This window comes from Manis pentadactyla, chromosome 1 (genome assembly GCF_030020395.1).
Source record: "Manis pentadactyla isolate mManPen7 chromosome 1, mManPen7.hap1, whole genome shotgun sequence".
Classification (NCBI taxonomy): domain Eukaryota; kingdom Metazoa; phylum Chordata; class Mammalia; order Pholidota; family Manidae; genus Manis; species Manis pentadactyla.
Genome location: NC_080019.1, coordinates 141,553,800 through 141,570,000, shown reverse-complemented (window position 1 = coordinate 141,570,000; position 16,201 = coordinate 141,553,800). Strand labels below are relative to the sequence as shown.

Below are 16,201 nucleotides of genomic sequence, written 5' to 3'. Positions count from 1 at the left end.
ATTCTGTTAGTATTTCTTTCACATATGTTGGTGCTCCTGTATTGGGTGCATATATGTTTATAATGATTATATCCTCTTGTTGGACTGAGCCCTTTATCATTATGTAATGTCCTTCTTTATCTCTTGTTACTTTCTTTGTTTTGAAGTCTATTTTGTCTGATACTAGTACTGCAACACCTGCTTCATTCTCCCTATTGTTTGCATGAAATATCTTTTTCCATCCCTTGACTTTTAGTCTGTTCATGTCTTTGGGTTTGAGGTGAGTCTCTTGTAAGCAGCATATAGATGGGTCTTGTTTTTTTATCCATTCAGTGACTCCCTGTCTTTTGATTGGTGCGTTCAGTCCATTTACATTTAGGGTGATTATTGAAAGGTATGTACTTACTGCCCTTGCAGGCTTTAAGTTTGTGGCTACCAAAGGTTCAAGGTTAGCTTCTTTACTATCTTACTGTCTAACTTAAGTCACTTATTGAGCTATTATAAACACGGTCTGACGATTCTTTGTTTCTCTCCCTTCTTATTTCTCCTCCTCCCTTCTTCAGATGTTGGGTGTTTTGTTCTGTGCTCTTTTTAGGAGTGCTCCCATCTAGGGCAGTCCCTGTAAGATGCCCTGTAGAGGTCGTTTGTGGGATGCAAATTCCCTCAACTTTTGCTTGTCTGGGAATTGTTTAATCCCTCCTTCATATTTAAATGATAATCGTGCTGGATACAGTATTCTTGGTTTGAGGCCCTTCTGTTTCATTGCATTAAGTATATCATGCCATTCTCTTCTGGCCTGTAAGGTTTCTGTTGAGAAGTCTGATGATAGCCTGATGGGTTTTCCTTTGTAGGTGACCTTTTTTTTCTCTCTGGCTGCCTTTAATACTCTGTCCTTGTCTTTGATCTTTGCCATTTTAATTATTATGTGTCTTGGTGTTGCCCTCCTTGGATCCCTTGTCATGGGAGTTCTGTGTACCTCTGTGGTCTGAGAGGCCATTTCCTCCCCTAGTTTGGGGAAGTTTTCAGCAATTATTTCTTCAAAGACACTTTCCATCCCTTTTTCTCTCTCTTCTTCTTGTGGTATGCCTGTTATGCGGATATTGTTCCATTTCGTTGGTCACACAGTTCTCTTAATATTCTTTCATTCCTGGAGATCCTTTTTTCTCTCTCTGCATCAGCTTCTCTGCATTCCTGTTCTCTGTTTTCTAGTCCATTAATGGTCTCATCCATGTCCTCCATTCTGCTTTGAAGTCCTTCCAGAGATTGTTTTATTTCTGTATTCTCCTTCCTTAGTTCTTGCATATTTCTCTGCAAGTCCATCAGCATGGTTATGACTTTTGTTTTGAATTCTTTTTCAGGACGATTGGTTAAATCTATCTCCCCAGGTTCCTTCTCAGGGGAAGATGTAGAAGATGTCGATGAAATCTGGGTTAGTCTTGTCTGGATCAAATTTTTTTTGCCTTTTCATGTTGATAGGTGCAGTGGTATGCTATTGACTCATCTGTCAACTGGGAGAGTCAAGACTCCTTCCACTTGCTCCTGGCCTTTCTTTACTCTGACAACTGTGACCCCTAGTGGCTTGTGTTTGGCAGTTGCATGTAGACTGTGTCTGTTTATCTTGCCGGACCGGTATGGAGGAGGGGTAATGGACTAATGGACGTGGGGCTGTTTGGCTGTTTACCTCCCTGAGGGGTCTCAGAGCTGTTGCCCAGGGGGTTAGTGTGCCCAGAGTTCCCTGGAATTTCCAGCTGCTGGACCATGACCCAGGATGCTTCCTCCAGCTGTGGGGTCCCTGTCCCTCTAAGACTTTCAAAAAGCACTTGCTTTTCTTTGTCCCAGGGGCACTGGCTTCGGGACCTGCTCACAGGTCTTACTGTCCTGCTTGCCTAGTTTCCAGCACCCCACGCATGCACTGTGTCTGCGCTCTGGTGCGGATGGCTGGGTCTGGGTGTTCGGCAGTCCTGGGCTCCGTCTCCCTCCCGCTCTGCCTATTGTTCTCCCTCCGGGAGCTGGGGTGAGGGGTCTCGGGTCCCGCTGGGCTGCGGCTTGTATCTTACCCTTTCACCAGGCGCTGGGTTCTCGCAGGTGTGGATGTAGTCTGGCTGTTGTCCTGTGTCTTCTATTCTCTCTTTTAGGGATAGTTGTATTTGTTGTATTTTCAAAAATATATATGTTTTTGGGAGGAGATTCCCACTGTCCTACTCATGCCGCCTTCTTGACTCTGCCCTGATTTACATATTCTTAATTGCTTTACGTGCCCTGTCTGCATAAATTTTTTTAAATTTTGATATCATTAATGTACAATTACTTGAACAACATTATGGTTATTAGACTCCCCTTATTGTCAGTTCCCCCCCACATACCCCATTACAGTCACTGTCCATCAGTGTAGTAAGATGCTATAGAGTCATTATTTGTCTTCTCTGTGTATACCGCCTTTCCTGTGTAACCCCTCTGCTACATTATGTGTGCTGATCATAATGCTCCTTTTATCCTCCTTATCCCCACCTTCCCACCCATCCTCTCCATTTCCTTTCCCCTTGGTAACTGTTAGTCAATTCTTGGGTTCTGTGAGTCTGCTGATGTTTTGTTCCTTCAGTTTTTTCTTTGTTCTTATACTTGACATGTGAGTGGAATCTTTTTGTATTTGTCTTTCTCTGCCTGACTTATTTCACTGAGCATAATACCCTCTAGCTCCATCCATGTTGTTGCAAATGGTAGGATATATTTTCTTCTTATGGCTGAATACTATTCCATTGTGCATATGTACCACATCTTTATCCACTCATCTACTGATGGACACTTAGTTTGCTTCAATTTCTTGGCTTTTGTAAATAGTGCTGTGATAAACATAGGAGTGCATGTGTTTTTTTCAAACCGGACTCCTGTATTCTCAGGGTAAATTCCTAGGAGTGGAATTCCCAGTTCAAATGGTATTTCTATTTTTAGTTTTTTGAGGAATCTCCCTACTGCTTTCCACAATGGTTGAACTAATTTACATTCCTACCAGCAGTGTAGGAGGGTTCCCCTTTCTCCACATCCTCACCAACATTTGTTGTTGCTTGTCTTTTGGATGTTGACTGTCCTAACTGGTGTGAGGTGATATCTCATTGTGATTTTAATTTTCATTTCTCTGATGATTAGTGATGTGGAGCATCTTTTCATATGCCTGTTGGCCATCTGAATTTCTTCTTTGGAGAAGTGTCTGTTCAGCTCCTCTGCCCATGTTTTAATTGGATTGTTTGCTTTTTGTTTGTTGAAGTGCATGAGCTTTTTATATATTTTGGATGTGAACCCCTTATCAGATACGTCATTTATGAAAATATTCTCCCATACTCTAGGATGTCTTTTTGTTCTACAGATGGTGTCCTTTGCTGTAGAGAAGCTTTTTAGTTTGATATAGTCCTATATGTTAATTTTTGCTTTTGTTTCGCTTGCCCAGGGAGATATGTTCATGAAGAAGTTGCTCATGTTAATGTCCAAGAGATTTTTGCCTATATTTTTTTCCAAAAGTTTTATGGTTTCATGACTTACATTCCGGTCTTTGATCCATTTTGAGTTTACTTTTGTGTATGGGTTTAAACAATAATCCAGTTTCATTCTCTTACAAGTAGTTGTCCAGTTTTGCCAACACCAGCTGCTGAAGAGGCTGTTATTTCCCCATTGTATATCCATGGCTCTTTTATCGTATATTAATTGACCATATATGCTTGGGTTTATATATGGGCTCTCTATTCTGTTCCACTGGATGCCTTTTATTTTTTTGTGTTGTCTGATTGCCATGGCCAGGACCTCCAGAACTATGTTGAATAAAAGTGGGGATAGTGGGCATCCTTGTCTTGTTCTGATCTTAAATGAAAAGCTTTCAGCTTCTCCCTGTTAAGTATAATGTTGGCTGTTGGCTTGTCATATATGGCCTTTATTATGTTGAAGTACTTGCCCTCTATACCCATTTTGTTGAGAGTTTTTATCATGAATGCATGTTGACTTTTGTCAAATTGTTTTTTAGCATCTATGGAGATGATCATGTGGTTTTTGTCCTTCTTTTTGTTGATGTAGTTGATGATGTTGATGGATTTCGAATGTTATCCTCCTAGCATCCTTGGGATGAATCCCACTTGATCATGATGGATGATCTTTTTGATGTATTTTTGAATTTGGTTAGCTAATATTTTGTTGAGTATTTTTGGATCTATGTTCATCAGTGATATTGGTCTGTAGTTTCCTTTTTTTGTGGTGTCTTTGCCTATTTTTGGTATTAGAGTGATGTTGGCTTCATAGAATGCATTTGGGAATGTTCCCTCCTCTTTTACTTTTTGGAAAACTTTAGGGAGGATGGTTATTAGGTCTTCACTAAATGTTTGATAAAACTCATCAGTGAAACCATCTGCTTCAGGAGTTTTTTCCTTAGGTAGTTGTCTGATTACCAATTCAATTTTGTGGGTTGTAATTGGTCTTTTCAGATTTTCTGTTTCTTCCTGGGTCAGCCTTGGAAGGTTGTATTTTTCTAGAAAGTAATCCTTTCATTCTAGGTTATCCAGTTTATCGTATAATTTTTCATAGTATTCTGTCATAATTCTTTGTGTTTCTGTGGTGTCCATAGCGATTTTTTCTTTCTCATTTCTGATTTGTTTATGTATGTAAACTATCTTTTTTTCTTGATATATATAGCTAGGGGTTTATCCATTTTGTTTATTTTCTCAGAGAACCAGTTCCTGCTTTCATTGACTTTTTTCTATTTTTTTATTCTTCTGAATTTTATTTATTTGTCCTTTAATCTTTATTATGCCCCTCTTTCTAGTGACTTTGGGCCTCAGTTGTTCTTCCTTTTCTAGTTTGATTAGTTGTGAGTTTAGACTGTTCATTTGGGATTGTTCTTCTTTCCTGAGATAGGCCTGCATTGCAGTTTATTTCCCTTTTAGCACGGCCTTCACTGTGTCCCACAAATTTTGTGTTGTTGAATTATTATTTTCATTTTTTTCCAGATATTGTTTTATCTCTGTTTTTTATTTGGTTATTGATCCAGTGATTATTCAGGAGCATGTTATTAAGCCTCCCTGTGTTTGTGGGCTTTTTGTTTTCTTTGTGTAATTTATTTCTAGTTTGTACCTTTGTAATCTGCGAAGCTGGTTGGTACAATTTCAATCTTCTTGAATTTACTGAGGTTCTTTTTGTGGCCTAGTTTATGATCTACTCTTGAAAATGTTCCATGTGCACCTGAGAAGAATGTGTATGCTGTTGCTTTTGTATGGAGTGTTCTGTAGGTGTCCGTTAGTTCCATCTGTTCTAATATGTTGTTCAATACTTATGTCTCTTTGCTTATTTTCTGTCTGGTTGATCTGACCTTTGGAGTGAGTCATGTGTTGAAGTCTCCTAAAATTAGTGCACTGCATTCTATTTCCCCCTTCAATTCTGTTAGTATTTGTTTAACATATGTAGCTGATCCTGTGTTTGGTGCATAGATATTTATAATAGTTATATCCTCTTGTTGGATTGACCCTTTTTTCATTATGTAATGTCCTTCTTTGTCTCTTGTTACTTTCTTTATTTTGAAGTCTATTTTGTCTGATACATGTACTGCATCTCCTGCTTTTTTCTCACTATTAGTTGCATCAAATATCTTTTTCCACCCCTTTACTTTCAGTCTGTATATGTCTTTGGGTTTGAAGTGAGTCTCTTGTAGCCAGCATATAGATGGGTCTTGTTTTTTTGTCCATTCAGTAACTCTGTGTCTTTTGATTGGTGCATTCAGACTATTTACGTTTAGGATGATTATCGATAGGTATGTACTTATATCCATTGCCGGCTTTAGATTCATGGTTACCAAAGGTTCAAGGGTAATTCCCTTACTATCTAACAGTCTAATTTAACTCACTTTGTATGCTATTACAAACACAACCTAACTGTTTTATTTCTCCTCCTTTTTCTTCCCCCTCAATTCTTTGTATATTGTGAATTTTATTTTGTACTCTTTGTCTATCCCTTGGGTGACATCTATTTAGCCTTAGGAATACTTCTATCTATAGCAGTTCCTCCAAAATGCACTGTAGAAGTGGTTTGTGGGAGGTAAATTCTCTCAGCTTTTGCTCATCTGAAAATTGTTTAATCCCTCCTTCAAATTTAAATGATAACTTTGCCGGGTAGAGTATTCTTGGTTCAAGGTCCTTCTGCTTCATTGCATTAAATATATTATGCCACTCCCTTCTGGCCTGTACTGTTTCTGTTGAGAAGTCTGATGACAGCCTGATGGGTTTTCCTTTTTATGTGTTCTTTTTCTCTCTCTAGCTGCTTTTAAAAGTCTGTCTTTATCCTGGATCTTTGCCATTTTTAAGTATTATACATCTTGATGTTTTCTTCCTTGGGTTCCTTGCATTGGGAGATATGTGCACCTCCATGGCTTAAGAAACTTTCTCCTTCCCCAGATTGGGAAGTTTCAGCAATTACCTCCTCAATGACACTTTCTATCCCTTTTTCTCTCTCTTCTTCTTCTGGTACCCCTGTAATGTGAATATCATTCCATTTGGATTGGTCACACAGTTCTCTCAAATTCTTTCATTCTTAGAGATCCTTTTTTCTCTCTGTGTCTGAGCTTCTTTGTATTCCTCTTCTCAAATTTCTATTACATTTACTGTCTCTTCTGCTACACCCAATCTTCTTTTAAATTCCTCCATTGTATGTTTCATTTCAGATATGGAATTTCTTAATGATTGGATCTCTGACTTAAATTCATTCCTGAGTACTTGAATATTTTTCTGTAACTCCGTAAGCATGTTTACAACTTTTATTTTGTACTCTCTTTCAGGCAGATTGGCGAGTTCACTTTCATTTGGCCCTTTTTCTGGGGTTTGTGAGATTTTGTTCTGAACCATGTTCTTTTGATATTTCATATTTCTCTGTGGTGCCCACTAGTTCCCAGAAGCTCCAGTCTCTGGAGCTGCTCAGCCCTTAGAGTGAGGTTGGGAGTTGTAGGGGAGCAGGCTGGTGCCTGGTGGGAGGAAAGAGCGGTTTCCAGATTCCCATCTGCAGCCCTGTCTCTAGTGTCAGAGCCAATGGGCCAGGCACACAGGTGTAAGCCTCTGTGCTTTGCATCTCTAGCTATTGTAAGTGGGGCCTCTCTCTGGTGACCTGATGCCAGCACAGTGACTGCTGGTTTGCCAACCAGTGCCAGCAGGCCAGGAGGAAGGCACAGCAGGCTACCTGTCACAGTGGGGGACCTCAGAGCTGAGTAGGCAGCCAGGGGTATGGAGCACCTGAAGCTCCTCAAAGTTCCCAAGCAGCTGGGCAGAGCACACCCGGACAACCTTGTCTAGCTCTCCCTTCTCCTGTGCAGCAAACTCCATCTCTGCATAAAATTTTATACATTATCTGTGAGAACAATTAGCCAGGTTTTGTACACAAACATATAGTCGAAAAACAGCCAATAATTACTGAATGTTCTTTCTGTGATATGAACTGAGCTGAGTGTTTGCATGGAATGTAATATATAATCTCCCCAAGTGGCATGTAATGAGGAAAGTAAAACCTAGTGAGAGTCTCAACTTACTCAAATGTCAAATGTCCTTATTCTCTTATTTCAAGAACAGACAGCAGTTAGATTTTCCTGACCATCTGCATAAGCAAGTTAATGGACATGTATATTTTAAATGTAATCTTGTATTTTTAAAATTATTTAAATGATGTGTTTGAAAAAGCGAAAGGTAATAAAAATTGTTATCCCTCAGTGAGGTGTTCCCAGACCAGAAATGGACTGTCCAGAGGCAGCAGTGTCCTATATTTATCTTTTAGGATCTTTTGCAATTGTGTTTTTTATTGAACATTTTACATAGACTAATAAGCAGGACAGAAAGTAAAAAAATGCACTGAAAAATGACAATTTACTGCAATGCATGATCCCCAATCCTGGAAACAGCGTTTCTGTAGCCAATTTTGTGGCCATAATCAAGCATTTGTGCTCCTTGGCCACCATTGCTATGTCTTCCTTCCTTACTCTTTATTGACCACCTGGACTATTCTTGTTCTCACAGCCCTTTACCATATAGGACTTACTGATAGATTTTCTGTTCTCTAAAATTTGTGAAAGATTTGTTTTATTCTGTATAACATATTTGTCTCAGTATTCTACCTATGACTTGTATTATTGTGCAGAAGGGAATGAAAAATAATTATCTATTATTTTGTCATTTTCTTGCTTTATAGCCATTACCTTCAGTGTGACTGGTTCACTCCTTTCTCACTAACTTATTATCTAGTTTCAAATTTAATATTAAAATTTAGTAACAAAATTTAAAGTACAGATTGCTATTGCTATTTCTATTAAAATATATACTGAAATATTGCCATATTCTGAAATAAAGCTTATTAACCCATATTTGAAAATATAATTTTGTAGCAATAATCAATATCCAATGCCACACCAAAATAGACGTGTGTTTATATGTGAATGTTTGTATGGTATATGAGAGAGAGGTTGATTGAAAAGAAGAATGTGAAAGGCCTATCCTACCCTCATCTGTTTTAAACATACTTGAAAAGTAGGAATTAAAGAATATGTATTAGGTGTTACTCATAGAAAGATGCTTTGAGCTTCCCCTCAAATCCTTTTACTCTTCTTTCATATTATTTAACTTGTCTTGGAAGTCATGCTGACAGTGGCTAGAAAAGGAAGATGATGTGAGAGTTATCAGTTATTTTAAAAATCACCCAGAAACAGCATGCTGGGATGTTTACTTTTCAACTTTCTGTATTTCCTAATTTTCTTATAATAAGTCTGAAACCATTGAAAAGACTAAATTTTGCTTTGAACACTCTGAAAGGCAGATAAGCAAAGTTACTCCCACTTTCTCAATAAGTTGAACATGAAGTCTTCCCTTTAAAAAGGAAACCTTTCAAAGGTCCTTTAAAAATAACAACCTTTTTCACATATAGTTATAACATGATATAGTGAAATAAGACATAACCTGGGATTCAGGAGACTTTGGTTCCTTCCACAGCTAATGAGCATGTGTTTATGAGAATGCTTCCTATGCTTTCCTGCAGGTAAATGGAGGGAGTTAAGATCCCTTAAGCCTCTATAATTTTGAAGCATGGCTTCACTGAACCCCACTGAACTGTCTACCCATCATCTCTATTAGAAGACGTAAAAGACACCTCAAACCTACTGTGTCCAAAACAAGCATCTGAAGACTGTCCCACTTCCAGGCTTCCCAGCTTAGTACATAGAAATCCCATCTTCTAGTTGCTCAAGTTAAATGCCATGAAGTCAGCCTGACTCCTCTCCTTTCCTACCCCCATCCAATCCATCAACAATCCTGTCATCTCCACCTTCAACATGTTTCCAGGCTCTCATCCTGTTTTTCCATCACCACTACTGTGGTAGTCCAAGCACCATTATCTTTCCTGAATGACTGCAGTCAACACCTAAGTGGGCTTCTGCTTCCACTGCTGCCTAATCTCTGCATCCCTCATTCTTCTCAAGGCAGCTGGAGTGATTCTTTTAAAATGTTAAGTCACTTCATGTCCTGCTCTATACTCTTGGAGATTTTCAGTCTCATTTTGTGTCAAAGCTAAGGTCTCCCCAGAGACTATGAACCTGACATGATTCCTGTCTTCCTCCCACCATCTCTCTCTGACCTCTGTTTCCCCACTGAGGTTCACTTCGCTCCTAGCTTGTAGGACACCTTCTGCCTTGATAGTTCCATCCCCCAAATGCCCACTTGGTTTGCTCCCATACATCCTTTAAATCTATGCTTCACAAAAGTCATGAAAACAGGATTCCCCTGATATCTTATATAACAGGGCAGCTTGAACCTAGATCCTACATCTCTAACCCCTTCACCCTGCTTTAGCTTTTTAACTTAGCACTTATCACCATGAGGGCAAGGACCCCATCTCCTTTGTTCACTGCTTTATCCTCAGGAACTAGACATGTTTGGATGATTGAATGACTTATTGAATAGAAATATTTCCTCCTGAAATTGATGGAACTCCTTTTTCCTTTTACAGATGGGTTGACGAAGTAAGATCAACAAACAAATCTCTCCTTTTCTTGAAAACAGCTAATAGACCAATTTGACCTAATGCCTTTCTTTGGTTGTTGAGAAAACATAAAATCATAGAATATTTCTTGTGTCCTCCATGGTGCTACAGTTCATTTGCAGAAAAGTGATAAAGTTCTTAGCATTCAAAATGTGCAGGTTGGTTTTATGTTGCCTTTTGACAGGAATCAATGGGAAAAAAGGTCTCAAAATTCTGCTTAGTTGTCTGATAATTCTTATAATCCTTTATCAGGTTGCCCTTTTCCCAAATGTACTGTTGTCACACAAACAAAACGATTATATGTATATATGAACTGAAATGCATTTAATTATGTAAACTTTTTAACATGAAAGAGAATTTGCTGCAAATGAACAGTGAAAAATGTCTAGACCAAGATGAGGTGGCCCAGTTTTATCTCCTCTTAAACTTAGTGTGTGGCCTTGGAGGAAGTTACATGCCCTCACCAAACCAGGGCTCTTATCTTTAAAATAAGTATAATAATACCACATTCTTACCTGCCTGACTGGGTTGTTAGGGTTAATAAGATAATGGCTCTTTAGAACTTTGAAGTCGTTGGAAGGAACCTGTTATTAATATGAGAAGAGGAGTCTTACATTTTTCTGATATTTACAGTATTTTGGAAAAATGCCCTATCCAGGTATTTTACCATAGCTTCCCTGTTAGATTCATGGAAGCATGTTTGTCCCCCTTAGACAACTGTTGTGAAGTACAGCTTTAGGTGCTCCGCATGTTGGCGCAGTTAATCTGTAAGATCTACCAGCCTTCACATGTGTTTTGCAATGTGACTATTGAAAGGAAATGAACTGCGGCCTGAGACAATTCTGGCACCTATTCTAGAAGATCCACATTTGCCAAGCTCCATTTTCTGTTATAGTAATTAAAATTCTTTAGAACCTGTCTAAGGTAAACTTGGCTTCTTAAGAAGTTATGTTCTACCCGCCTGATGATGTCATTTAGTCAAGATAATGTCTCAGAAATGGGTATCTCTAAAAATCTAAGAGGATTTCCCCTTCGCTTGCCTTTTTTTCTCTTTCTCTTTTTGAATCACTTCATTTTTCAGCCTGGAGCCTAGATCTGATTAATCGATTTCCCTGTTCTACTTAAGGACTGTTTTTATTAATACACTTTTCAAGCCAAGACACAGCATTATCGCCTTCTCGATCACTGTGCTAAGTGTTGAGATCTGAGCAGGCCAGCTGTAGCAGCTGTGTTTCCCCTTGGATCTCAGAGCTAAAAACTTTCATCTCCTTTGCTGTCTCAGCTGCTGGTCTAAGGCTATGGCCTTCCCATAACTCAAACCAGTTTCAAAGCAATGTAAGTAACCTCTTTGGAATGCTTTTGGAAAACCACAGAAAGGTTCTTTAAAAGTACACCACTTATATACTTTAAATGAATGTTTCCATTTTAAGGTAATAACAGCATAATGTCAGGAGTCAATGCATGGTATTTAACTACACTATGAACATAGTGTAGGCTTGTCTAGATAGACCAATTAAAAAAAAAAAAAAGAAACACTCCAAAGTCAAGGACTGGAACCCTTAAAAATGATCTCACAGTTGTGGATTCTGTGAATCAAGGATTATATTTTCCAAAATTCTTTTTATGAAGTCACATTTTTCCCTGGGCTTAAAGACTTCTTTTCTACCAACAAGATCATGGGAAAAGATGTCATCATGAAAAATTAAAATGGTATTGGTTGCTTTAAAGGAGAGATGCTTGATATTCACAGGGAAACATTTCTGTTTGGACTTTGATGTACTGGGGAATGGGGAGGATCAGATTTGCATACATTTTAATAAAAGTTTGTTACATCAGATCATCAAGTGATAATATGTGGCTGGTGATTTATAACATTAAAGATCATTTTAGTGGTAAATTTGACATTTACCTTCAAGTCTGCACAAGAAGATAAGCTGTTGGTTTTTATATTTGTCTTGCCTTTATGGAGGAAAATGTTACTTAAACCTCTGTTGTTCTGACTTGGCGGTGACTTATCTAAAGAGGGACTCCTTGATGCACTTTGTTTGTAATTACAAAAGAGATTACAAATTAGATTTTTCATTTATATCTTGCCTGCCTTCTCCCTAGTGTTTAGTGGCCGGAAGAAGCCTCATCCTAGGACATTGGCAGAGGGAAAGAAATCTTTGGGGCTAATTTAAGTGTCTAGTTGATGTTATATAGAAATGAGCTAAGTACTAAATTCAGTCTCCAAAGGACACCTTTACAAACCAGCAAAGTAGAGCACACTTCCACAATCTGGGAAAAAATAATTTACTCGCCTCAAGAATTCTGAACACAGTGTGTGTTTTTTTTCTGTGATTTACTACAAGGACTTTAAAGCTTTTCTTCATAATCACTTGTATTACCTTATCTGGAAAGGTAGCTTATTGCAGTCCTCCAGAGCGATGGCCTGAGCTACCAGGGGATTAAAATACATGGACATGCTATCACTTTCCCCTCGGGAAGCTCCCCAGACATTTATGAGCATTGAGTTTAGCTTTTAGTGACCTATTCTTGAACCGGTGCCATTCAAAGCCAGCCTTTGTTTGTGTAGTATTTAGAGTGGCCTTAAAAAAAAAAAAATTCTACATAGTTGATGGACGTATTTGCTATCATTGAGTCAATTCCTCTCCAGTATTTTTTTTTCTAAAATTATGAGATATATATATAGATAGATAGATAGATAGATAGATAGATAGATAGATAGATATACATACACATATACATATACTATATGTATTACATTTCATATATACCTACACACAGGTGTGCATATGTATCACACACAAAGCACATACCCATTAAAGGCAATAAGTGTATAATATAAGGTATAAATGTGAGTCACATGTGCAATTTTAAATTGTATAATAGCCATATTAAAAAGAAAAAAGTAAAATTAATCTTAATAGTATATTTCACTTACCTCAAAGTCCTTAATGCTACTACATTATAGGGTGTAGCTATTGTAAAAATTATTGAGACCACATCTGTTTTACATACTGAGTTTTCAAAACCTGTGTGAATTTTACAATTACAGAATATCTTACTTAACAATAGTCCCAGATGGTTAGTAGCTATCTTTGAGATGGTGCAAGTATACAAATATACTAAAAAACTATACTGAAATAAGACCTTAGGTAGAGTCTTAGAATACAAATTTTGACCAATTTTATTGCCTCAACTTCTTCAAGTATAACATAAGAAAGTGTTCTTTTATTTTCGCAAAGTTATTTTAGTTGTAGACATATCTTTTCATACAGCATTGACCCATTGAGATAATAACACACTTATTTGGTGGTACACTGTCACCTACACCCGCTGTTTTCCAGAGATTGGTTTGGAGGAAATTTAGGGCATTACTCACACCCAAGTGGAAGCTGGGTTCATTAATTATTAAACCATGAGTCCACCCTAGCTTTCATATTATTCACTGAATGTATGCTTTCTTGACGTAACTGAAAATATGTGGAGAAACTTGCATTTAAAATCTTTTAATTGTTAGAACCTGACTTTCAACTTGTATTTTGTTATATTAATACTGAGAATTATGATGCAAGATAAATGGATTTTCAGGTGAGACAAAAGAGCAGAGAGGGTGATCTTGCCTAAGCACAGGGTTTTCCAGACCTCTAAATGATGTGCCCTTTGCTCGTAAATCTTTCGTCATGGTCAACACAAAGCCTGGTATTGATTGTCCAGTGAACTATCTTGTCATCTCTGGGCTTGTATCCTTTGACCTTTTATTTGTTCCTGTAAAATTGTGGTGTATCACAAACTTTTTTTCTAATAGGTCCTTTAAGCTGAAAGGTCAAGAGACTCTGTGGGAATATATTAAACAGTTAGGTAATACAGAAAAAAGAGGTTCAAAAAATTACAAGACAGCTAAATGTCAGAAAAATCCTTATGGAGTCTAAAAACGAATTCTCTAAGGAAGAAAGGATGGAGAAGAAGGTCTGAGTTTAGGTTTGTCGTAGCTAAATTCACTTTGTCTTAGTAAAGTGAGTCAAATATACATCTTATAGTAGCTGAGGGGAGGACAAGTGAATTTTAAAATACGATTCCTTCAAAGCAATGTAAAGGAAATAAAAGCAGCAGTTGAAACAAGTATAACACATGTAAGTGGAATGATCACAGCTACCCCCCCACCACACACACACACACAGTGCTGGCACTTGCATCATGTGGCTTTAGTGGAGCGCAGTATTTTTGTTGGTATTTGTCACACACACACACACACACACACACACACACGTAAATAAGCCCTATGTACTCTGATTTACAGATAAGTTAAAGACAAGTTCAGTAGACTGAATCTTAATTAAATAAATGTGGAATCAGGATTTCAACTTTCTTTCAACTTATGTCATATCCTTCATTTCAATTTAATATAGTGTGATTTATTATACTGGCCTACCACCTGATAGTTCTTCCGCTACATATATATTGTATATCCTTCAAGGGAATTCTTCTTGAACTTTAGTTTCTGTTATTCTTTCGCTACAGATCTGTCTATGAAAAAGAATGAGTCAGCTTTGCATTTTATGTCATATCATTTGTTTCCAGATCACAACAAAGCTCTTATTAAAACTTCCAGAGAAATATGTCATTATTGAAAGATACTTTCTCTAAGACATGTTTACTTAGTACGTCTTTGACCCCAGTGATGCTAAAACGTTTTCCGTGCAAGTATAAATAAATAAAGGAACAGCAAAGAGCTATTGGGGAGTTCAAGTATATAAAGAAGAAAACTGGGTAAGGTGTGTGTGTATATATATTTATATATATAAAGATGCACTCTTCTTAACAGTCTTCTGCTGAGATGTATTGCACTGTTGGAAAAGGGATCATGGATTTAAATCAAATTTGGCCTCAATGGAAGGGGAGTTTAAGTGCTCTGATGAATGAATGAAGCACTGATTTTTGGGTCTGAAAGTCATTATTATTTTAATTAAATTATTAAACAGTTGAGATACTCGGCTCAATATTCAAAACTTTTAAAAAGCCTGTATAGTAAAGTCTCTCTGCCTCCTAGCTTTTCTCCACAAGAAGCCTCCAAATTACTAGTTATTGGGGATCCTTCCAGAGATAATTTTAAGCGTATAAAGTCAAGGCATGCTCATCATATTGATACCAATACATAAGAAGGTTTCTCATTCTTTATTATAAATAGAGAGTATTCAATTGTCTAAATAAAGTATACTTCACCCAGTTCCTTCTTAATATACATGTATATGGTTTCCTGTCTCTTTGCTGTGGCAAACAGGCCACAGTGAATAATCCTGTACAAATGTCATTTTTCAAGTGTGGAAAAGTTATCAATAAGATAAATTCCTAGAGTTAAATCACCATGTCCAAAAGTATATGCGGCTGTAATTTTGATAGATATTGCCAAATATCTCTTCCCAATCAGTTATTGAAATTAACTGTTGAATATTGCCTACCAGTTAAGGCAGTATATTTCTTGTTTCTCTAAAACTGATTGCAAAAAAGCAATTATTTTGTTGTTGAATTTTTGCCTATATATGTCAGTATGGCTTTAGTTTACATTCTCCTTATGGGTGATGGGGATTATTATTCCATATGTTTACAAGTCATTTATATTGTGTGTGTGTCTGTGTGAACAATTCAGTCATATACTTCTTCATGTCTCATTACTCTGTTTTCTTATTGATTTGTATGAGTTCTTTATATAGTAGGGAAATTGGCTATTGTCTGTAATATGTCATAACAATTGCAGATGTTTTCAGTTTGTCATTTTTCTTTTGATTTTGTTTATGGTAGTTTTGCAGAACAGAAAATCAGGGTTTAAGAACTTGACTTTATTGATTTTCTTTTTTATCTTCCATGGCTCTGGATTTTGTGACATTTTTAGAAAGCTTTTCCCTACTTTAAGGGTATAAATTAGTTCTCCCATCGTTACTTCCACTCCATTTATGGTCAAAAATCAGGTAATTGGATTGAGGCCAGTGTCAGCAGTTCTGGGCGTCACACTGCTTCACTGGTTAATGATGGCCACCACCCTGCAGAGACCTTGTACTTGTTCTGACTGAGGAAAGGAGGGCTTCCTTTAGGTTTCCAGTGGCAGCCAGCCCCAATGCTTGAGTGAATACCCTTTAAGCCTAAAGAGTCCAGCAATAAGAAGCTGTCTAATTTCAAGGCCTGCTGG

At 37.5% G+C, this 16,201-nt stretch overlaps 1 protein-coding gene across 8 annotated transcripts in view; it reads left to right on the top strand.

Moving 5' to 3' along the window:
- ROBO1 (roundabout guidance receptor 1) overlaps positions 1 to 16,201 on the top strand; it is a 1,078,818-nt gene that overhangs the window by 834,083 nt on the left and 228,534 nt on the right. The window lies entirely within an intron of this gene.